Raw genomic sequence first — 25,763 nt, 5'->3', positions numbered from 1 at the left:
TCAAAGTCTGTTGAAACTGAGTAATGCTTACAGTGGGAATCAGAGCCTCAGCTTATGGCAATAGAAGCTGAAGAGACTTTGCAGCTCTCCTCAGTGCAATGGTATTGATTTCCAGAGTAAGAAATTGCTGCTCCTATGGTTTAAACTTCAGTCTGCTCTCTGATACTTGAAATTGGCTTGTCTTTTAAAAGCTATGCTAACACTTGATGTGTAATAAAAGATGATTTTTTGTCTTTAGTCAGGAATCTCAGCCAGGAATGAGAATTTGAAGCACAAAAGCTATAGAATTACTTCTCAGTCATTGCATTTATTTAGACTGTGTCCAGCACAGAAATGGCTTCAAATCCAACTTAGTTATTTGCCGTAAAAGGACCAGAAAAGAGCTAGGCAGTCTTCTGTCTGAAAGTTTGGATGGGCTTTGGAACAGGCTCACTCAGGGAACTCCAAACAATAGTGTGAAATATGATTTACCTGTTCAGTCAAACAAATAATAGTGAGTAGAGGCCTAAATACACTCAGTGTCCTTCTCCTCTCCTTTCCTCTCTCCTTCCATAGTCAGATAATGGCATCAGTAAAACAAAACCCTGGCTTGGGAATAGGAGCATTGTTCTGACACTCATTCCACTGCCTTAGCAGACTTTGCTGACTTCCTAAAACAAAGCTCTTTGGGGTCCTGGTACTAACTTACCTATGGTGATTCTACCAAAACAGGAATGAGGAAAGGAGCTGGCTTCAAGGAACAGGAGGTGTAATGAACTTGCAGTAACTGCAGGGTCAGTTCAGGTAACCACTGAAACCCAGCACTAGCTCCAGGGAAGTCTGTCTCCTGCTTTCTTCTGCCCACTGACAACGCCTCAGGCATGAGGGGGGAAACCTGGACCTCCATGCTGAACAGCCAAATCAATCTGCATAACTAAGAAACAAACCATGAGAGAAACTCCTGAGGTAATGAAGGAACCTACTACACATTTAATTCAGAGAAGATCAAGATTGCATTGATTTATTTACTTACATTCTCTGGTGACTCAAGTTAATTAAAGGAGATCTCCTGCAAATTCCCCATGGGATATGTCAGGGATTCATGGTATTACATGCTTTTTCTACAGGAAATAATAAATTGTAGATGCTGTATTTCCCCACAATATACATCTTTACTGCAGTCTGTCAGGTTATTGAAGTTATTGTCATGACATTGAAGTCGTTTATGATGCTTCTGTTTTTTTGGGCTCTATGTACCTCTTTTAACATTTTTGTTTCTTATTAAAAAGAGAATCTTGACCATATTTAAGGAAGTGCCTTGGCATTTGCTTCATCACTTTTCCTTTCATCTCCTTGCAGGACCATCTTAAGATACCACAGAATCACACCTGTGCTCAGTTTTGCTTCCACAGCTTCATCAGATTCTCTTGAAGAAACTGGCTGCAGACTCCTCCAAGTACCCCCACAAGGGGTTGCTGAGAAATCTCCTCTTTCCTATAGAGTCACAAAGTGTCTACTGAATTTTGGTGGGAGGTAAGGTGACAGCCTCATCAAAGACTTTGGCTCAATGAAAGTCTTCATCAAAGCATCCAACCTTCACTCACTGAGACTGGTGAATGAAAGGTGTATGGAGGAGTTACTGTTTCTTTTGGGTACAGTTTCATGCATTTCTTGAAGCAAGCAGAAGCCACCAACTGGAGTGATGATACCGTTTAACTGGATATTGAGTGAAAATCTATGACACCAGGGTCCACAAACTTTGTTGTGAAATCCCACCCCATGCAAGCTCTCAGATGGATGGAAAAGTGAAATACGAGATGATTCATTTATTTACCCAAGAGCATACTGGTTATAATGCTCATCTGAGAACAGACTTTGTGATCTCTGGAGCAGATCCAAACTGAGAGCAAGTGGAAGCATAAGGACAGACTGGGGAGGCAGATAATGTGGGTTCAGGCTCCCTCCATCAGAGAGATCCTTTCAAAATGGTTTTCCCTGGTTCCAGGTGAAAGTACAAACCCCAGGGTCTTGAGTAAAAGAAGTGGGATGAGTTCCTGGCTGTTCTGTGAGCAGACATAGTGCTTACCCTGCTCATGGGCTCTTCTTCCTCTCCTGCAGCTATTTACCTGAAGAACTGTGCAGTGTAATTTTATTCCACCTCAACCAGTGCTAGGCTCATCAAATTAAGATATTTGGTAAAAAAAACCCAAAAACATATTTTGAAAAAGTCTATTTGTAAATTTGAAGTATCTTTCAAGGAAGGTCCTAGAATCATGTTGTAATTTTTCTATCCTTCTTGATTCCTAATTAATGTTACCTTGTGATTGTTCCCTTTTTCAGCTGGTGCACACTAGCAGTGTGTTTCATGATAGCCACACTAGGCTGGCTAGTGAATCACTAAAAAACATGAAGTCAGCATAAACATACTCCTCTCTTTTACCCTTTCCTTCTGACCTCACCCTAGCTTCCTTTAGATTAGTGTTTCTGGGTGCATGGTGTTGTCTCAGGCCACCAAAAAGAATTATAAATGACAAATAAAGTCAGGGAGATATTTGTTTTCTCTGTTGCTCCCAAGAGTTATTAAAAAAAGTCCTTTGCCTCTGTGTAGAAAGATCCTGCTAAATCTCATGTAATATCTGAATTTTGTAAAGAAACCTGAAACCAGGCAAATGTTACTAATCTCTGCCAATATTTTATCACAGTTTATGCTATAAAATTGCTGCACACTATTTTTTCCCTGCTATAGCCCCCCTTTATATAGCTCTAGTTTGCAAAGTACAAAGCCTCTAGTGTACTGTATCACAGCCACCTTCACTTGGGAGTGCTACTTTATAAAGGGAGTTTTGCTTCTAATGGACAACAAAAGCCTGTACATTTAGAGTTGCTCTGAGACTGGTAGGATTACTCTACATTCATTCAAAAAACAGTCTTTTGTGTCATAATTTTAGCAGTCCCAAATGGTATTGCAAGTTATAAACATTTGGGTGATATCTAGTGCTTTGACCTGGGCTGTTATAACTTTTTCTTTCTGTGCTAAGATATTCCACTAGTGAGAGTAAAGACTGATCCCTGCTGGGCTGCTGGATGAACATTAACACATAACCAATATTGAGGGAAAAGAAACCATGAAAAGTGTAAATAAAGGATGGTGGAAAAGCCCAGCTCACTCATTTTTTCTGCTCTATATCTGTGGCTACAGTTATTTCCCCTGGGACCAAGACAGTGAAGGAATGCAAGGTTCATCATTTCTCTGCTATCCAGGGAGACCAAATGAGAATGAGAAGAGCAGATGACCATCCTTGTAAGTCAGAAACAAGACCTGTGGTATTCAAGGGGGAGTAGCAAAGAAAAGGAACAGGAAGAAAAACAGAAAAAATGGATGCTTTGAAAAGCTCTTTTATACAAAAGAGACAAACTATTTCAAATGCTGAGTTTTACTTAAAAGTAGTTCCCCTTAGTTTACATGGTAACCAGTAAATGCACAAGAAAAGGAGATACATAAGCTCTCTATTTTGCCTTACATTATTCCTCTGAGATCTGAAGTGAGATTTATAGATTACTTTTACTTTCTGGCTTCATAAACTCTGTCATTTGGCACATAAGAGATGAAGGAGTTCTGCACATTTGCACAAAACATGTTGAGAAATATCAGTCACCTGGACATTCAGGGCCGTGCAGGGAACATGGGCATTGCAAGGCTGAGATATAGACTTCAGCTTCCCAAATAGGCCTTGGGACAGTGGGAGTTGACCCTCCTTCTTCTGGAGAAGTAAGGAAATTCCTTTTGAGCCCATAAGGTGTAGGCCATCACATTGATTCTCCTCTAACTAATCTCTACCAGAAAGCTGCATATTAAACAGTGAGATTGAACTTGGATTCTCCGAAGCAAAGGAAGAACTTGAACCTGAAGAAAGAAAATGACACTTCACCTTCCATACCCACTGTGAAAGAACCACTTAAGGGGCTCTGACATGACCATTAATCTGTCCTCATTCAATCACCTGCAGAGAAAACAGAAGCTATGACTTTGTTTTGTGAAGAATCCAACGTCTTGTGCTCACAGGTGCATTTCTGTGTGTGCATGTGCACATGTGTGACACTGAGAAATACTGCTGGATCCAGTCCTTCAGAGAGATTTATCATAAGGAATTTGTTACTAACAGATACTTTTAGCCTCAAGCAGAGTGGTGGTATCAACATATGGAGGAAACATGATTCACAGTACAGAACACTTCAAAATTATTAGATTCTGGTAATATCATAAAACTGTGATGCCAGTGCCCACTCTGTGCTGTGCTGTTTGGGCTGCCTTAGCCCCAGTCTGCACTCGTTGGCCCCAGGGTGCACCCTTGTCCCCATGATCCCCAGGGAGCTGTCTTGTCCCTTACACCAACTAGGGTCAGAAAATGTTTCAGCTGCTCCTGCACCCACTTGCTCCTCCAGCACTTGTACTGAGACACAGGGAGACATTCTGTAGAGTGGAGTCTGTGAGGGTCAGCACAGAAGGGTCTTGTTTTGGGACTTAATTTGGGAGTTCACAGGTACTCCAGGAAATGGAGCATCCTCATGTCAGGTCAGATTGTCCGTATAACAAGAAGTTAGCAAGGAGATCTTTCCTTCCAGCCAAAATGGATCTTGCTAAACCCTTCAGTGTAAAAATCAGATTTCTCAATATCTTTAGTATCACAAAAGATCCAGCTGTTTGCGTCTGCTTCCATGCAGACAGGAGCCAAGTCCTGAGCTGTGCTGCTTCCTGAGCCACTCTGGTTAAGCTCAGAACAGATCTTCAGCTTCACTGGGGTTTACACAGCCCCAATGTGACATGCAATGAGTTCTCAGGATCTCAGCACCAGAGTTTGCTGTCTGAATTGCATCAGTGTCCTAACCCAGATCAGAAATCTGTTTTGATTTTGGTCTTAAGGTAAGTCACATGTCGTAGTCTCTTGCTTTACTTTTCATTTCCAGTAACTCTCATTTAGTGTAGACTCTCTATATGGGATACAAGTACTTTGAATACAACAAAAAAATATTTTTTCTCCCCACCCCTCTATATTAAAGTCGGGTAAGGAGTCTATTTTTATCACAGGTAGTTCTTCTCTTCCCTCACTTCTCTTATCTAAGCTGTGCAATGTGTATTTTTACTTTGTATGTAAAGTCAAGTATGTGTGTCACCAGACACAAGCTAAATTCTGGCCAAGGCATATCTTTAATTTCTTCTGGTTTCATCCTTTCCTCTCCAGAGCTGTGGGTTTGGTTTAGTTTGTTGGTTTGTTGGGGGGTTTTTGTCTGTGATGTTTTTTTGCTGGGTTTTTTTTGGTTGGTAGATTTTTTTTCTTTGTTAAGTGGGTTTTTGCTTTTGGTTTTGTTTTGCATGGGGGGCACTTAAAGTATCAAAGAGCCCCTCAAATAACTCAACCTGCATCCTTCAGATTCAGAAAGAGATTTGATGTTCAAAGTGATTAACTGATGTGCTCAGGGCCCACAAGAAAAGTCTGTAATAGAAACAGTTGTCAGATCCCCTGTAAAGCTGAGTAAGCAGGGGCTTAAAAACAAAACCATCCTCTCTCACAGGGTAGGAGATTTATCTTCCCTAAGAGCTCTTTATTCATTCACTCTCCCTTGTTCAGAATCCCAGATAATAATGTCTGGCAGTAGTTCAGTATGTGCTATCCTACTGTCACTTGTAATTTTCTGGTTACAGCATAATCTTCCCTGGTTCCACAGCTGCCCATTCTGCAGTTTCTTAAATCTTCCCTTGAAACCAGCTGAGGTTAGGAAGAGACTATCGGACTATCTTTTCTGGTAGAGTATGAAAATTCTACCCCTGCTTTTAACAGCATAGCCACTTCCCAATGCTCTCTCCAAAGAGATTTGGATTCATGTTAAATCCAAAATTCCTAACATTTGGCAACTGGACTGATCTAGTAAGCTGGATTTTTCAAAAGTAGTCTGAGTCTGACGCCCAGTTAACCAGTATTTTTGGTAAAGAGTTAAATGGTGACATGAGGAGTTCATATACAAAAGTCTGCAACCTCCAAATGGCTTTGATAAATTAAAAAAAAAAAAAAAGCCCTAGAATAAACAGGATGCAGTTTAACAGGGTGAGCGAAACACATGTAGGGATAATGAGGTATGTGCTCACAAAAAATGTGAGCTGGACTGCAGGTCTACAGAAAAAGATTGTAAATCCCAACCAGAGCAAATGTAAACACACAAAAAGGTATTTTACACATGTAAAGTAAATTTTCATCATTCTCCCTAGTTTTGATGACCCAACTTCAGTATTGTGCCATCTTCTTCATGCTGCACCTTAGGAAAGGTATGGACTACCTTAAGAGAGCCTCCAGGAAACCAGCCTGAACTCTCTGTAACTGGGGGAACACAACCTGTGTGAGGAAAATGAGCATACCTGGGATGTGTTTCAGAGGACTCAACATTCCCAAGGTCCACCAAACCAGTCCTTCTTCCAACTCTATTTTACTCCCCGTAATTAACAGCTGAGGACACTCAGGCTTAAACATTGCCTCCAAGACATTCCTCCCTGAATTTAATACCTTTATCCAGGTTAAGGGGAAATCTTGGGTATCTTCTCTGAAAAGCATTTCAGAATCCTTGGAACATTAAATTAACAGGTGGAAAGACTTTAATTATCTTTTCAAAATTATGTTCATCACAATACCCTTTCCTAGCAAATTTCAAGCCCCTTTCAGGAGTGAAACTTCTCTTCTGGCATTTGTCCACCTCTAGTCATCAAAATGGCCTTCAGCTAATTTAATTAACAAATAATGACACAGAAAAGCTTCCACTTATTTGCCCTCAGTACATTTTCTTTTTATTTCTGGAAATTTTGTGGTATTAATTTTTGATTTCCAAATGTAATAAATCCAGGGTTATGAGCATTAGCATAAGTTTATGAGGCCTAACATTTTATTACTCACACAAAGCTTTTCTAGATGAGACCTGTAAAACAAATCCTCTTTTCCCCTAAGTTAAAGGGCTGGTAGCACGCTAAGTGAGTCTGGAGATACCTGAGATATTGCTTCAATTTCTAGAGCCTTGGAAACACTTCCTCCCCTGTCCCCTATGGAAAAGTGTGATTTAAAAGAGACTTTGGCTGAGCTCGAAACAATCTCTGAAAACCTATAAATCTTTATTAAATTCTGTGTTAAAGCTCAGCTGAGGAGGAGTGGAGACACACTTTGTTCTGGGGATGCCTTTGCTAGGATGCACTCAGGGGCCCATAATAAGCACAGAGCTCATCTGCAGCTAATGATTCGGAGGAAGGACTCTCCCACACTGTGGGGTGGTATTAAGGGCACTGTGCTACAGCAGTAGCATTATACTTCATCTGTGACTTAGCCAAGGCTTGACATTTGATATGTGTGTAAAACACCACTTGCATATGGTGCTGTAGCTGAGGGCTCCTGGGCTGCACGGAGCCCATGGGATGCATCCATCTGGCCTGCAGCCTCGGCACTGAGGAATCACATCCGTGTGGCAGCGGCAGCCGCGGCTGAAGAAAAGCTACAGGGCGCTCTTGGAGGGTCAGACACTGAAGACCTTGGGAAACGGCTGCCACCTTCATCTGCCCCATGGCTAGGGTCCAGCCTGAAGTCCCCCAGCAGCTGTTAGAAGGCAGGGTCTAGCCTGTGTTTGGTGGTGGAGATGGAGAAGGTGGCTGGGGAAGGGCACTGTGGACCTCTCCCTCCCTCTAGTGGCTTCCTTACGGATAGGAACTTCTCTACATCTGCTGCCTCTGTGCTAAGGCACTTGACCAACAGGTTCAATTTTGCATTTTTAAAATATAGGTCTAGGCTTAAATGCTCACAGAGAAGTCCTCGCAGTGTGGAGCTGTGAAACTGCGGCCCTCGAGGGACATGGGATGTCCTGGGCAGCCTCAGTGTGAATCCCATACTAATACAGTGTGTCTTCTTAATCCTCCCTACTGACAAAAGAGCACTAGAGACTGCTAATGGTTAGAGCTTCTTGGGCTTTTGGTTGCTGTGCCTGGTTTTATAAGATCAACGGATCCGTGCCATAAATCCTTGCTGACATGTAACAGGGCTGTTAAAAATACTACCAAAATCCATAAATCACACCATTTCTGTGATATATTTATTATAGAGACTAGAGTAGTTATGCTCGCAGGAGTTTCAGTCTTCACATCAGAATGATGCAATCAAGGAAAAATAATAGTGGGTAGAAACCCAGAGGGAGGGAGACAGAGGGCTTCTAATGTGAGATGTTACAGGTTTGATTGACTTCACAGCTTGGTTTGTACCCTGTATCTATCAAAGTATTTGCACTTGGCAAGTGAATTGTTCTTTCCTAGGGTTTTTTGTTTGTTTGTTTGTTTTGTTTTTGTTTTTGTTTTCAAGGTCAATGAATTCAATGAATTCTGGATTTGGAAATATTAGTGGGAGAAGAAAGAATGTGAAAAGTTAAAAAAAAAGGAGATGGAAAAGATGGGAAAGGATGGAAATAAGCTGAAACAGCAGTTTCAAAAAATTTCAAACACTGGGCATCTCCATTCCTTTCACCTGAGTGAGCCTGGTGAGTGTGGGCAAGTACAGGACACAGCCAGAGGCAGCACTCAGAGCTGTCATATGAACAACAGGGTGGTAGCACAGAAAAGCAGGCACCTGCAGGATCTCCTCTTCCCACTAACAGGTGAATGCTGTACTTTTGAGGATGAAATTCTCCTGCAGCAGACGTCAACAAGACCTTGCTGAGTATTTTAGTGTACCATATATGCATCCTGCTGTTTAACCTCATGTTGTGCTGCACTGGTAAATAAGTGCTCCCTCTCCCAAATCACGTGGCTGTGGAAAAGAGGCCTGACAAGGAGGCTTTGGTTGGTCTCATGCCCCCAGCCAGCTGCACCTGTGATGCTTTCTGAAGGCAAAACTGGAACCTGCCACCTCCTAGTCTACCAGCCTCTTTTCAACAGGAACCATTTATTCATTACAAAGCAACATATATAAAAATATGGCCAGTGCTTTACAATGGTGACTGCAATGCTTCACCTGAATTGTTACCATGCTGTGGGGGGAATGTGACAGATTCCATGAGTCAGGCCCTCTAGACAAACACTAAAAGTACCACTTTAAAAGTTATGTTCAATTCTAAATCTCTTTGAACATAAATAGAACCAATGAAGAAATGTAGCACTACAAAAGAAAGTGCTGCAGTGTTTCAAGTACAGGAAAGTAAAAGCAGACAAACAGCTTGATTAAATCTGATAGACACCATTACTTTTGTTCCGGCAGCAAAAAGTACATTTCAGATGGTGCTTTCATCTCTCTGTTACCTCCAAGCAAAGGTCCAAAAATAACCCCAAAGAGTGAGAAGCACAATGTGTTTTTTCTTCCTGCTTGGCTGGCTAGGCTGAATCACAGACCTACACGACTGTCTTCCTTTGAGATGGAGAGTGATGCTATTAGCCTTGCAGTACAGAAGGGAAATTGAGGCACACAGGAGGCCACATGACTGCTCCAACATTGCCACAAAAGCCTGGGGTGAAGCTCAAAAAACGAATCGTCTTTGTTCTAGGCTCATACCTCAGCCAGTTCGCTCTCCTTCCAGCTTGACTGAATTATACAGGCTACTGCCCGTGCATCACAGACATGTTTTCAGGAAACAAATATTTGTTTGTTCTACCCAAAGCATGAAATCTGCTCATTGTTACCATCTATTAACTAACAGTCAGATGTGAATGGAAACTCAAGTTCCAACCTTGACAACTTCTTTGTTTGCTAAATTTTAGGAACACATTTCCCACTTCAAGTTAGATGAAAGGATCTTAACCCTGATTTTTCACTGTAAGCAGCAGCTGCTGTCAGATAGTTGGAGAATATAGGGAAAACATAGAGACTGATCCTTCCTTGATTTATTCTCCCATTATTCAGCATAAACACTTATTAATTTAAAAAAATTCCTTGGTAAAATAAAAACATAGCACTTTCGTGATATCAAAATGGATATCAGGTCAGTAATTTTTGCACTTGCATTTATTTTAGTGTACTAATTGGCTGACAATAGACATCTGATTGTTTTCTCCATCTGTAAAATGTCACATAACATTAAAAAGCAATATTTGGTAATCATTGGAAATACTTCACAGTTAGTACTTGCATGCTGCTTTTAGTTTGCTCTTCATTTCCCTTTATAATGTAGAATTTAAAGATGTTTTGTACTTCAATATAAATTCAAGAATTCAGAGCTCATTCTAAAGCCAAAATGCTCACAGAAATGTCATGGATCAAAAAAGCTGATGTTTCCTGTCATATTCAGGTACTTATATTCTTTACTATTTGTGTTTCTGGAAGCATTAAAGCCTTGTACTTGTCCACAGGTCAGGCAGCTGCAAATCTGAACTGTGCCCATATTTAAATGTCTCTTTTTAAAGTAGAAGCTGATTCAGACTAATTTGTTCTTGGCCTCTTATGAGCTCAGACTACCACTTGAGTCCAATTATATGCCATGTCTTTGTGCTACTGACCTACAATCTACAGGGAGCTGAACTGAGGGCATCTTGTCTGCCTCCCAAAAGGATTTTGGGATAATGATTTTGAATGTTTAGTGTGACATGAAGCCAATGATTTAATCTTTAGTATATTTGATTTAAGAGCAATATTAGGCAGAAATGGAAAGAGACCCCTGTTGTAAAGGTATTTTTAAGTATGAGGGTTTTAAGCCTTTAGCAGTGATTAGGATGTGCATCACAAAGTAGGCAGTGTGTGCATCTAGCGTTGTCCATGCAGTTCAACATCTCTTTTGGCTGGGAGGTTAATTATTCAACTTACATATACAGGATTTATTAATGGAGATTATTATGCTTCAATAATCGAAGATTCAATATAGACGTTAATGTAAGTGTAGAAGTTGTCAAAACAGGGTGCCTTTTAACACAGAAACCTTGGCAACAGACATGAAACTGGGCAAAAGGAAAAGAAAACATGGGGAAGGTGGAAAAGATGTGCTCTGCTTAATGAATCATGCTTTTTATGGAGTCCTCTCCACAGATAGTCATGAACTCCTTGGCTACGTGCAGGAGAAGAAACTTCCATAGGTGGCATGATCAGAGCCTTTTCTTTGACTTCCTCCTGTGGGGCTGTTGCAATTTGTGTAGTATTTCCCAGTATAGGGAGATGAGGACAGCAAGTGGGAACAGCCCACGTCACACAATTTTTTGCCAGTTCCAGCAGACAGTACAGCCTGAGGGCAGGCAGGGAATGCACCTTGGCCTGGTACAGACCTCCCTTAGCAGACTTGATTGTAATCAATCTTCTTGCTGTTAAGTCTCCCCCTGGTAGTCTACTCCCAGCTTCCTAAAATCTGTTTTGGCAATTTTACAAATCCTGGAGGCATGCAAAGACACACTGTTACCAATGTCAACCTGAAGTGACTCAACATCTTGACGGTTTTTAAAAATAAAATAAAGTATTTCCTCTTTGTGTTGCTCAGTTTTCATATGTGAAATGGATGTCTGGAAAGGGAATGAAACATAAATATTGCAAATATAGATTTCATTAATAAACTCATGAAAATGTTGAGCATCTGCTAGTTCAATAACTTATTTAAGTTTATTTGAAACAGTTCATCTTAGAATACTCTCTGAGTGAAAAAAAATGGGGAAAATTGCTCCTCTTTACTCTTCTTCAAGATCAGTTGGTAAGGTGAAGTGCACAAGATATGAAACAATCAATGCCGCAGCACCGTCACAATTATTAATGGGAAATAAATATGGATTACAGATGTGCTGTCTCGTTGCAAAAGAAAGTGGGTGATTTATAAATTGCCAGTTATCACTTTGAAATGCCAGTCCTCACAGAGCATCTGAACTGGATTTATTTTGAAGGAATGATCTGGAGCAGAAGGTTTTACAGCTTGCTATTGTTCTCCTTGAAAGCACCGAGACAAAACAGTGTATGCAATAAATCACATGCTGTATACCAAACATTGTTTACATGTTTTCAAGTGAGTTGCTGAACTAGTACAAAAGAGACTAAATTCCCGTTGGTTCTTGATAGAGATTCTTCAGGAATTATATTCTAGTTTCTCTTAGGGGAGTACATTCATGAAGCAATTTGTGGTTTAATCCCTACAGAGAATGTATTTCTTCTAAAAACCTTGCCTACGTCTTTGTGTTTGAAGACAAATGTAATTGATTTTACAAGACTGATCTTTTGATCAGATTAGTTTATTGGATTAGGCTTTTATCATCACCAGGATTTATTTGTTTTCCATGCTGTATTTATTTAGAAATTTTACCACAGGTTTTTGCACACTGTGTGATTGTCTCTCAAAAGATTTGAACAGCCAATCATTTTTTTGGAAGGAAAATTTGCCTACATCACATGAAAAGGTAGTTAAGGTTCGCTGAGAGTCAAATTCTATCATGCCTCTCATGAGAGGAGTGGAAGGGAGCAGTCTGTTTGAACTTCCAAGGAAAAACCTGCATGGGAAGCCTGACATCAGTGGCAATATCAAGGACCCCTGGAAAGGTGATTTAGAGCTGGTGGCTTCGCCCAGGATGCTTCTCTCCAATAGCTGCAAGATGACATTGTAGGCACAGTGGAGGCCAAAATCAAAGATGAGGTCTGCACTGAGGCACTTTTATAGCACCTCAGCTGGCTGTAGTAAGAAATAACCTTAATTTCAATTTCATGTATACAGATTGTGTGCTTTCTTCTTTTCTTCTGCCCGTAACTTGCCTAAACCTTTGCACTTACAGTCAGCCTTGGATGTTGTGAATTTATACTTTCATTTGGCTTTTACCTTAACCTGACTTGTAGTAAGGGTGGTTTGAAGGTAACCAGCTTCCATAAAAGCATTTTTCTTCGAAAGATTAGCAACTCGGAGAAGTAGGGAACTAACATGAGCTGTATCCCCACCCTGTTCTCTTTTGCCTTGGCAGACATGTACAGACTGTTTAAGAGTTGGTGTTTTATGGGTTGTAAAAGGAAGCAACTTTTGGTGACCAGCAACAACCAGGAGGACTCATCAGCCTGCAGCATGTAAGTGGGAAGCTCCCAGAGGCCCTCTCCAGGCTTTGCAGAAATTCTGTAAGTCATTCCCACTGCTGCTCATGTGACTATCTGGGTGAAGAGAGCTGGCAGCAATTAGCAGAACTACAGATCAGGGTGCCCAGTCAGGTGCTTAGCACAACAGATATCCGCTGACATATGCTCTGGAAAAATTCAGTACTAGTATCTGGCTGACTTTCTAGATTTAGAACAGAACTTTTAACTATTGCTCAAGGAACTGGATGTTACGACAGTCTGACCCAGTGCACATGGTAACAATGCCGTATCCATTTCAGTATTTTCTTGATACACTGTCTACTTGCACATCAATGGGTTATGCTAGCCACTACTCCTTGAGTTACTAAATCAAATAGTTGGCAATGAGACTCAATATTCTGCCAGTTTGTGAAACCCCCATTTAAAAACAAGAATGGCTAACTCCATGGTAATGCAAAAAATATTATATTTATCTTTGTTTTCTGTTTAAATGCAGATGAATCGGCAGTAATGATATAGAAAATGCCATTACCTCTACCCCCTCCACTTCTTAGGCAATTGAAAGAGTCACTAAGTACTTAGCTTTTGTAAAACCAGAATGTGAAAATAAATTCCATTTTGGAAACAAAACCACTTTTATTGGTATCATCTAAATTATCCACCATCATTTGCAACCAATCCCATGATATACAGACCCATCCTCTGCTCATAATATCACTTCTTGGTTTGACATGACGTTTGGGCAACTTCAAGGAGTCTAAACAAAATATACCCTTAGGTTTACAAAGAAATACTGGATGCTGACCTTGTATTGAGGTTGCTCTCTTTGTTTTTTCCAAAAGCTGTGTTATAGGAAACTCCAGAAAAGGCAGGAGTACCAGAAATAAAATTTTTCCTGATGTTTAACCTAAACCTCCCCTGACTCAGTTTCATGGTGTTTCTTCGAGTCCTGTCTTTGGTCACGAGAGTGAAGAGATAAGTACCTATCCCTACACTTCCCCGTATGAGGATGTTGAGGACTGCAATGAAGTCTCCTCAGTCTCCTTCCGGCTGAACAAACCAAGTCACCAAGACACCTTCCCCTCAAGACCCTTCACCATCCTCATGGCCCTTCTTTAGATTCTCTCTAGTAGCTTAATATCTCTTTTATATTGTGGTGACCAAAACTGCCCCCAGCACTCAGAGCCTGCCCCCAGCACTCAGGCAGCCTCACTCTGAGGTGAGGTTGCCCCAGCTCAGAGCAGAGCAGGACAATGCCCTCCCTTGCCCTGCTGGCGATGCTGTGCCTGATGCCCCCCAGGACAGGGTTGTTCCTCCTGGCTGCCAGGGCACTGCTGACTCATATTCAACTTTCCACTGACCAGGACCCCCAGGTCTCTTTCTATGCTGCTCTCAAGCCTCTCGTTTTCCAGGCTGTCCATACATCCAGGATTGGCCCATCCCAGGTGCAGAACCCTGCATTTGCCCTTCTTAAGCTTCATACAGTTGGTAATTGACCATCTCTCTAATTTGTTAAGGTCTTGCTGCCGAGCCTCTGCCCTCAAGGGCATAGACAGGGTTTAATAAGTTTTGACACCAGAAAAGACCATTTTGGTCAACAATTCTGATTTTGTACACAGGAATTATATGATGTTACTTTGCGTTTCCCACATTAGGTTTCTGCTTCTGGCTGGTCCAGAGCATGTCTTCTAAAATTGTAATTTTAAGACCTGAAATGATGAACAAGTAGGTGGTTGAAGTTATATTAGCATCTCTACAAGATGAAATATGAAAATAAAGATCCTCACACTGAAAAGTCCATAAAACCAGAATGAGTTATCTATGGGTATAATGAACTGAGATCTTCCTTCATGTCATCCAACAGAAATTATCGTGATTCAAAAGGAAAAAATTGGATGGTTCAGAAGGAATAAAAACACCAGTGTCTAGCCCAGTGTGAATCATGAACCTGCTTGTGTTCATACTTAACTATAGTCTCATAGACCATATAGCATCTGAATATATAGTCTCTGTAGTCTCTAGTCTAATACATAGTCTCTGTATAATATGTACATATACAGACTATATTGATTATTCATATAGACTATAGTAAAAATATATATAGTCTACAGACTATATAGTCTCTGAATAGTCTCAAGGAAAATAAAACACCAGCAGCAAAGTAAGCAGAAAACTCTTCAGGCAGACTCCAAGCACCAACATGTTTATATGGTTACTTGTATCAGGAGAAACCACCTTGTGCTCAGAAATTTCTTCATGAAAACATTTCTCAACTAAACAGTTTTTTAGGAGGAACAAAACCCCAAAACCTCAAATGTTACAATATTCCTTTTGCTACTATTTAAAGAAAAGCATGCATTTTTTGCTATGTTTAAGTGTAAATTTATTGCTAAACATGATAATTAAATTATTTTAAGTTATTCTAACAACTCAGGTTATTTTTATTTGTTTTTCCTCACTGTTGTTGTTAGGCAAGTATGTTCATTTATACAATAGAGTTGTTAAGTTCACCTTTGATTTAGAGAATCAAAAATATCTTAGAATACAAGAGGCTGATCAGGTGGGATCAGGTGGGATTTAGCCATATAAACCTTCATCTTTCAAAAGTGAAATTGTTTTTTCAGTTAACAGCACCCATCAGAGAATGTACAACCATTCTTTCTCCAACCTAATTGCTGCTTTGCTAGAAGACTTTTTCCTAACAGTCACCAGATAGATGTTTCTCTCAGTAATTTGGGAAATATAAAGCAGAAATCAAACAACTGAAAGTTCAAAGAATTTTTACAAGTAGAAAAAAGTGATGCATTGATTAATTCTTTCTTTAACATTCTCCTTATTTAACTTCCATTTGAAACTAAAAAGGGAGAAAAATATAAATGAAAGAAAAAGAAATCTATAAACTCTTTGTTTCCCCTGAAAGATACATCTCTTTCAAATGTTTCACATGCCACGTTTGAAGCAGGTTGCAAGCATCAAATCATGTTAAGCTTGACTTACTCTAATGCAACATGAAAGATACAGCCTGAAGTAATGCATCACAACGTGACTTGTCACATGGGGGAATTTTTAAAAGAAAGCAATTTGCTGATAAAGACAACACAATTAAACAATGGCTGGTTTGAATAAAAATGCAGTATTTTCATGATGTGTCTCAGTTTGGGATTATAAGAGACATTTTGGTTTGAGAAAAGGATCAGTTTCCTGTCTGCTTGGAAACGACTAAGGTAAGAAAAGTCGCGTTTGGCAGAGCAGCTTGGCAAAGGCAGTGGTTTGAGGCAGGCATTGCACTTGAAGGAATACTTCCAGCACTGCAGCAGCCAGCACTAGAAGAGCAATGTTTGGGAAGGGTCAATGTAAGTACAGCATATATCTCTGCCACTTGTGGTCATCAGATTATCTTGAGGCTCTTCATTCAAGAGGTGCAGTGCTGTGCTGTAAGGCATGTCAGGCAGGGGTTGTTCTTGTAATGATTTTGGTTATCTGCAGTTATTTTCCTTGCTGGCTGTTCTTGCCTTGCCTGTTGCAGGCACTTCTCTTTGACCACAGCAGTGGACAGGACTTTGGGACCCTCATGAAAACACACATGTGGTCAGCTGCATATGGGTTGTGTTCCCTTTAACACGGTTTTTGTCCCTCACTTGTCCTGGTACTTTTCAAAAATCCCCTTCTTTGAAGGAAGAGGCTTCTTGTTTCCCAGTTGCATACAGCAGTAGGTCTCACCAAGCCAAGGCTGTTCACACACAAGGTGGTGGCAACCATGGAAGTTTAGGCTTGGTGAAACAAAACTTCATGTATTGCTCTTCCTGGCAGTGCCAGCTGGTGACTCCAGCCTGCACTGCACTCACTTGCACCTAGAGTAAATAAAGAAGACATGGAGTAAAGCTGAGTGGGGTGTCCAGCTGCACAAATGCCATTTCACTTAATACAGGAGTTTAATACAAACTGCTGAGATAACCAGGTACAAGCACAAGCTGTACAAGAGGAGAAGAAAGGGCAAAGGCAAAGAAGACTACAAGGGAATAGAAGTGGAGCAGAAGGAGGGTGTATAGTAGGAAAAGGGATAGAGAGGGCAAGAGTTCAAGCAGCAGGTACAAAGATCATTAAAATAAAGGGTAAAATCCTGTTTGCTTCCCCAGATGATAGAAGCAGTGATAAAATGATTCACAGCCTGGTATTGCTGGGAGCCCCACCAGAAAGGCTCTCTTCGTGCAAGGAGCAAGGATCTCACATCACCTCTCTGAGGCAGCAGAGCCTCATGTCCAGGCACTGTGAGGTTGTGTTCCCAGAACACCATTGGCAAATACTAGGAAGCTGCTTAAACTGGAAGGATTCCTCTTCTGAATTCTGATTTGAGGAAATCACAATGGAAAATTAAAGCACATGTTTTTGGCAAAGCAAATCAATGTAGTTTTGTATAAAACTAACTAAACCATCACACATCTAGAAAGTCCTAATGTGATTGACAGTGTACGTAAGAGAAGACAAGCTGGGAATAGAAAAGGTTAGACTTCAAGGGCAATTTAACAAGCAGCAGAAAGACATTTGCATATGTAGTGTTTGAAACAGGAGCACAGAAGTGGAAAACAAGGATCAGCAAGTCCAGCCATGGCCACTGGCAAGCATGTCACAACATTTGGTCTCTTTTCTTTACAGCCCACAAAACACTTCTGGTGTGCTCTGTTACCAGCTAATGGGCTGCAATGGGAGAGAAAATGTCACAAGCATATCAGAGGATGAGAGCAGAAGATGGAAAAAAATCATGACTAGTCTTGTAACTTGCCAAGAAAGTTCAAATCTTTTTCTTAAGGCACAAGCTTCACTTGCACTGGACATTGAGATATTTGTCTCTGAGCCTCAGTCCTCTCTCTGCCTTTGTTCCTGCAAAACAGAAGAGAGAATCAGCTGTCATTTCAATGCTAGAGTCCTTGGGATGGCGCTGATATGGAAAGAATCATGTGTATATTTGTCTCCAAAGGTTATGTCCTTGAGTCTTCATTTCAAGGTGATGGCCAGGGGTTAGAAAAAATGTGTATGTGCTTGTGTTCCGGTAACAGATTTTTTTATTCTTAAAAACACATGATGTGTGGATAAAATTCTTCTCTTATGTAAAACTGCGTCACTTTAATGATGTATTTTCAGAGATGGATTTCTGTCTACTCATTTAAATCAGACAAGCAATTTTAAATAAAAAATGAGAACCAGTAAATAAAAACATCTGATAGATGACTAAGTTCCACATGTTGAGCTTTTATTAGGAATAGCTGATATAACTCTAAGACAGATCTTGCATGTAGGTATTATTCATTTATATATGGTTCCCGATCAAGAATGGTAAAGAAATGTGGAGAAACAGCAAAGCCACTGTGAAACTTCTTCAACAGAAATGTGGGCTTGAAATGTGCTGCTTGTTCATTTATTTCTTTTTTTTTTTGACTGATGTGATTGCAATTATCAGGAAAAAAATTACAATCAATTCCCTCCATTTTTTTATACCTGCTGCATTTAAATTACATGTCTATACTGTCTTTGAGTAAGTGCACTGGTAGAGAAAGGGGAGGAAAGATTTCAGAGCATCTGGTTTTCATCAGAAGATCCCTGGGAATATTTGGACACTTCTGTCCTGCCATATACTGAAGGCACTTCATCTGTGGGATGTGTCAACTTGAAAAGTTGTTCCTAATTAGAAGTGACTGTAAGTATGACAGCTGGCACACAAGAGGTACTCTCCCAATAAAAGCACTACCAAGAAGTTTGGCTCCATCAAAAGCACAAAAAAAAGGAGATTTCCAGCTGACCAGCAAATTCAGCAAGAGACCCGAGAGAACCTTTGTTATTCTTTTAATGTGAAGAAAAACCCAGGACTACACCCAAAGGTGCCTTAAAGTGCCAACACACTCAGTCTGTCTGTGTTAATTTATACATCCTTACCTTAAATTACCCTCTTGACATTCCTAATTATGGAAATCATATATCTGTACAAACATGACTTATGTTATTAATGTTCTGCACACCATCAGAAAGTGGGAGGCATTAGCCCCAGTGAAATGCAAGAGAGCTGATGATCCAGGTCCCTGCTGGGTGAGCTGGCTGTGCACCAGCACTGACCTCTGCCAGTGAGAGCCAGGGAAGGGCTTTCTGTGCCTGTGCTGTGGGTGCATGAGGTTGAGAAACGTTCAGGGCAACAGCATCACAAGGATTTTTACAATCCCAGACATCCAGAAATGGCTGTCAGCAAGGACTGACAGCCTTCTCCCTTCTCCTTCTGCCCAAGACAAGGTCATGAGGGACAAGAACGTGCTGTGGTTGCTTCTCCTGAGCTGCAGTCACACTACAGCCCAGCAAAGATCCACTGCTGAAGCCATGAAGATGCAGATGTCCACATGGACTGCACAAAGGCTGAAGCAAGCATCACCCTTCTTAGGAACCTTCTTCAGAAACATTTCTGGGTGTGAAATCATATTTTCATCAAAAGTGGATACAATTACACTTCAGTAGGGCAGTCTAAGCCAGGGCAAAAGAAATGTTTTACGCAATTTTTCTCCATTGTTGTTGTCTGGCAATGCTATCCCAAACTAACAGCTTCAGTTGCATTGCACTTTCTCAAATGGGAGCCTGAAAGGCTTTTAGCTGTGCATGTTCTTGATTATTGTTATTTTTAGGCTTCTGTCCTCCAAAGCCCTATTTATGACAATAGTGACATTAATTATTACAGGACCATGTTACTGGCATTATTGAGAACTACACAAAGCTTTATCAGATTTTTGTCCAAAATCCAAAGTAGAGAAACTCTGTAGGCCAAGAGTTTGCGGACTTTAACACTTTCCTCACTTTTAAGCAATTAAATCACACCATAAATAAAATAGACTACCAGGAAAATTAAACAGCCTGAATATAGCAAGGGGGAATATTTCAATAACAAATATTGCTACCCATATACCTCAACAGAATGTGCTAAAGTAAACAAAATGATAGCATAATTATAGTCATTCCAGTTATGTTAATTAGGCTATATACACGCTTCATTGATAAGCAACTGTGGTGCAAAAAGTGCTGTAAGCCTGATATTTCCTTGGTTAGCAGCTTTGTTGTGCATATGCTGCTGTTATCATCTTAGTTGCATTAATGCAACTTAGTTGCAAAAAAACCTCACAGCCCAGACCTAAAAACAATAGAAATAATAATGGTATGTGCCAGGGCAGGCTTAGTGCAAGGTTCAAGCTGAACAGCCCAGTGTGATCTTTCTCTCTGAATTCAGGTTCCCAGAGAAGATTGCCAGCAAGACTTCCTAAGACAACATCCCAATAAATGCAAATACACAACAAACATCACAGTTAGTTGTGCTCCACAGCGGGAGCCTTTACACCTGTGTTTTGCTGACTCTGTAGCTATAATTTCTCAACACTCTGCAAGGTGTTTTGGATTGCAGCTGCTCAGAATTTAACATCACATCTTTTTTTATGGAAGTATCACTTCTTTTTTTGTGTGTGTAAGGATTGTTGTTCCTTTTTCTCCTGAAGTGTAATTATTTCACAAAAACTGCTGTCAATTTCTTGCATAAAAAAAATCTTTTAATGGGAAGAAATATGGCTTTGCTCATTTTTGATGATTTTTTATGGAGAGCCTAAAATGAAAAAAAAAATTGAAAATTTTCAGAAACTCAACAGAGAAGAAAACACTGCATAAAATAATTTAAAATAGGATCTACAATTTTGACAAAATGTTTTATAGCAGATGAAGAGCTCATTTTTTAAAACAAACAAAAACATTTAAGCATTTGCCTCTTGAAATACTCTGGGTTCTCCATCTGTTTCAATCTTAAACATGACTTATGACACTTCAAGTCATTCTTCCTATTTATTCAATATTTCTAATTTTGATAATTCTCATTTCTGATTGTTGAAAAACAACCACCAGCTTTGGTATTTCTACTAGTTCCCCTGTGTCGTTCAACTTTTGCTACTGCTTGTTTGGGCTGCTACTACTGTGGTTTAGGTACTTCTCTACCACTTGGTGGAAAGATCCCTGATCTTTCCCTGACTGATGGATAGCCCCATCTACACTGTGCCAATATCATGGCACCCCCAATGCTGTCAACAATTTTGACAAAATGCTGCAGTGCTGTGCACTGGAGATATTCCTGCTTGCTCTGAGCTGCTCTCAGTCTTTCTCCTGCAGCGTCACTTTGCACTGTCCAGGAGCAACTTTAGTGGAGAATTAGGCTCAAAACTAGAAATAGAAATATCAGTGAAATAGATCAGGGTAGGATCACATTGGAACACAAGCATTTCAATGAGGCTGGAGAAATCAAAAGACTCATTTTGAGTTGCAGGTTACATTTTTACCTACATCAAGCAGTTTCTCTCTCTATTCTGCTGGTAGGAGCCATGACCTCTGTGTCTTGGCCCCTGGCGTACTTTGGAGAGGATACTGCTGCTTGCCTCATTTCTACTCTCACTTACCACCAACATTCATAAACTTTTAAAAATTTATGAGACTAGTTAAAAAATCAAAACACACATACAAAAGTAATTATTCATGGTCCATTTTTATTGTCTTCAGCTGCTGATGTGGCTATTTCCTTTCAGAGTAATTGGCGTTTCATCAAGGAACAGTGCACCCCAAGTGGATGTCCTGGCCCACTCAGTTCTGACTGCCAGCTGCAGACTCAGTGTTGCACAGAAGACTTTGTGGCACAGGAAACAAACGTGACAAACCATCCCCAAAGGAAGATAGTTAAAGCAACTTTCAGAAACATTTGCCTTGGTGTTGCAAGCATTAAATAAAAATAGCTACAAGCCTAAAACATACTTTTGAAATCTCATTTTTGTCCCACCCTGCAGATTTACATTCCTCTTAATGGCTTGAAATATTCAAGAATTAAAGTTTCCTGTCATTTGATCTGAAATACCATATACAGATCACAGATCACACCAAACTCCTATGTCAGTTTCTTTCACTTTGAGAAGTATTAAAAAGAAAAAACCTGATCTAAACAATACCTCCAGAAATAATGAAAAGACTTCTCCAAATTTTACAAATAGCGATGCTCAATTCTGAAAGACCTTGAGCTTTCCTTAAAATTTGCTGAAAACAAAGAAAAACTTTTAAGGGAAACTCAGTAATGCCTTTCTCCGACTGAAAGACTAGAATTTAAATGTGCATGTGGAATTTTTCACAATATGTTGTGTTAGTGGTTTTAATTATCATCATAAGCACCACAGTTAATCTGTAGTTCAACATATGAAAATGTTTATACAGTTTTACATGCTGGCTTGGTAACCCATACAAACATTTAGGTTTAAAGGAACATTGCAGGTTGAGTCCTCATCACTTTATGAACCCTTACATCAGCCATCTGGAGTACCTCCCCAGCTCTCTTGCCACCTGTGACTCGGCCACCCAAGCTCTTTCTCCTTCTGACCTCACCTCCTCCAGCCAGCAAGAGAAAGAAACCCTTCTCTGCCCAAAGGCAGAGGAGAAACAAAGGTCAGAGACTCAGAATGGAGGATTACTATGATGCTGAATCGACCAGAAATCAATGTATAAGGATTAATTCTGAAATGACCATACTCTTCATCAGTAGTTAATGCTGGAGGTGGATTTTCCCCAGCACACAAACAGGACCTTGCTGGAAAGGGATCTTCCTCTTCCAACCTGCTCATTCCAGCAGATGCATGATGCCTGGCAGAGGGGCAGAAAAAGCATGGCAGAGAAGGATGTAGAAGGGTAGGAAATGTCACCAAGCATAGGCACTTCTTCACCAACCCAGAAGCCACCTGTTGCACTGTGGTGCCAAGCACAGGATAACCTGGTCACCATCCCACAGGAATGTCCAAAAGTCCCATTCTTTACCCCCAGCTAAAGGATGCTGGCTCTGACAGAGTATTCATTTGAAAGCACAGATTATTACTTTACTAACAGATCACACTGAAGAAATATAAATTGAAATACTCTGAGTGGTGGTGCTGCAATAGAGAGGATACTGAGGCACATCAGCAGGCTGTGCACTCAGAAGAGAGTGGGCTCCTATGGATCCAAGAGCAATGCTGTGAGATTGTGACACCTCTGTGCTTTTGCCTCTGGGACTGCTCCACAGATTAACCTGCAGGACCAGATCTGACTTTCTCTTCTCTTCACTCGCCTCTTTGAGGAGGAAAACCCAAATCCTCATCCTGAGCCCAGGAGATTCCTTTGCTGTCTGATGGAGGGGAGATTCTGACCTCTTCACAACTGCCCACAGACCAGAAACATTAACAAAGGACAAATCTTTATAAAAAGTCTGTCAGGCAGTTTGCAGCAAAGCTACTGTGCTCTGAGCTTCTCATATTGGCTGGCGTCTTATGAGGAAAAAACACTGGTACTGACTTTCACCATTTTTCTCAAAAGCTTCTTTCCTGCTGATGACAGACATGGTAAAACTAGAGAGGAACTTAAATTATTTGTGCTGCCCATTGCCAGTGGTCTTCCAGATAAACTGAAAATAAAACTGTAAAGAAAAATTGTTACAGAAAAGAGCATAAAGAAGTAATACAGCTAAAGAATTCAACAAATGGAATGGCAGCTTTTTTTTTTTTTCCAGCAAGGAGTTGTAAAAAGCTTTGGAAAAATCAGCTACTTGTGCATGGTCAACTCACCTCACCTTTAGTATTGAGTTTAATGGTAATGAAGTACATTTTTTTACACAACAGGCTTGATGAAATCCTCATTCTTTCTTAAAATTCTTCTGTGCAAACCATGTGAGCCAGTAGTAAACTACGACGCATCAGTAGAACTTAAAAAGCAACCTCAGAATCTAGAAGGCCAAAATGCTGCCTTCTGTTCCATCACAAAGGCATTACCAAAGTGGTTAATATGTCAGCATCTCCCTAAGGCTCAGATCACACATGACACTTTAGAATGAGATTGTTCCCATTCAAATGGGTTCTCACAATTCATTCAGACCCAGCAAAACCAAACTAATTCCCTGAGTATCACAAAGCCTCCTAGTAGCACTGATGTGATGAGAAAGGCAACATAAATCTAAATATTCATGGAAGTTTGTAGAGGGCACAGTTTAAACAGCTGTGAAGAAACCTAATCTGTATATACATCAAATCAATACCAGTCTTTGGTGTGTGGAAACAGGAACATCTTCATTCAAACCCAAACTACTTAACACATCAAATTCATTCTGCTTCCAGATAAATTATATATTTCTAGATGTGTATCTCATAATATTTTAGAAGTACTCCTTGCTGAGAATGTAATAAATAAAGATTGTGCACTACTGTGCATGTGCGTGTCTTTGCTCAAAGCAATGGTATATTAGCTCCAGGAAAAGATTTGGCTCTCCTTATGTGTCCCTCCTGATTCCTTCATGGTTGATATGAACATATCAATGCTATTTCTTGGAACAGTTTATTCTAAGCTCCTCTTTCATTGCAGCCAACAGGCTATTTACTGAGCAACTCACTGTAACAACAGTAATTATTATGGCTCTAATAATGGGTCTGCACACACCTTTTAAAGATTTTTTTTCTTGCTAATAGATAGATAAATTAAATAATATCCAACAGAAATTAATGTTATTTTTACCACAGAAGACACTCCTTTCCTTCGGCAGTTTCACTTGGACAAGTAATACGTGGAAACTAAGGAGAGTGGTACCATACAAAGACTGACAAAAACCCATGGGGAGGACATTTTAAAGCTTCTAGATGCTCACAGTCATCTGCCAGCAGTTATCACCCCACAGCAGAGCCGGCAGAAGCGTGTGCCAGGGAAGACCCCCTAGCACCACCCCCAGCCACAGCACAGTCACGTTTGCTGAGCACTTCAGAGTGCCAACTGCAGGAACCTCAGCCCTGAGGCTCAGGCTCGTGCTCCCCCCCACTCTACCACAGCAGTCCTGGCAGAAAAGATCTGGCATGGGGGAACAGGGGGATTTTTAAATCAGCACAGTAGCCTTCTGCCCATGTGGACCAGCACATATTCACCATTGCATCCAGGGGAGAGGGGCAGCTGGAAGAACAGAAACTCAGCAGTGGGAGCACGTAAAGGTAGCTACCTTCTAGGCTTCCCAGCAAGATTCAGCAGAAGACCTGCATGATAATCCTTGGAGACATTTGATACAATGTCTGCGACTGTTTTCTTAGGGATCAGCTTTGGACCCCAAATATTATGTGGCTCTGAGGAAGACTACAATGACTCTGTATAGGGCTGAGAGAATCATTCACATCTGGATGTGACTGGAAAATACCCAGCCATTCTGGCCTTTACTTTCAAATTATTACAAGTGTGGGATGATTCACATATTAAAGTCAGGCCTCAGCTTCCATGACATGCACAGGCCTGGCTGCACTGTTGTGTCTGGATATGCCAGATCAGGGGTCTCACATTATTTCTTCCTTAGCACTTCCTATGCAACATTTGCAATATAATTGTGTCTTATGAAGAATCTCCTGGTAGGTGAAGCTGCCCAACCACTGTAGGTACTGAAGGAGAGACAATGAGAGGATGTAGCTCATCCTGACACTTTGACAACAAATAGCACATCGTTGTAAATGTGTTGGGGAGCAGCAGAGTGAATGATTCAGGATGAGCCATTTCTTGTTGCCGCTTTAGGAAAGGAAGGCCAAGTGTTTTCTTGTTTGCTGAGCCAAGCTAGATTGAACAGGCCAGTTATGGCAGCACCATCTTCTGGCTCCCAGTTAATATGGCCTGACCCAGGCAGACATTAGTTGACAATTTATATTTGCACACTAGAAGTTACACCACCAT

The sequence above is a fragment of the Serinus canaria genome, chromosome 2 (assembly GCF_022539315.1).
Source record: "Serinus canaria isolate serCan28SL12 chromosome 2, serCan2020, whole genome shotgun sequence".
In the NCBI taxonomy this organism is placed as follows: domain Eukaryota; kingdom Metazoa; phylum Chordata; class Aves; order Passeriformes; family Fringillidae; genus Serinus; species Serinus canaria.
This window is presented reverse-complemented; position numbering follows the sequence as displayed.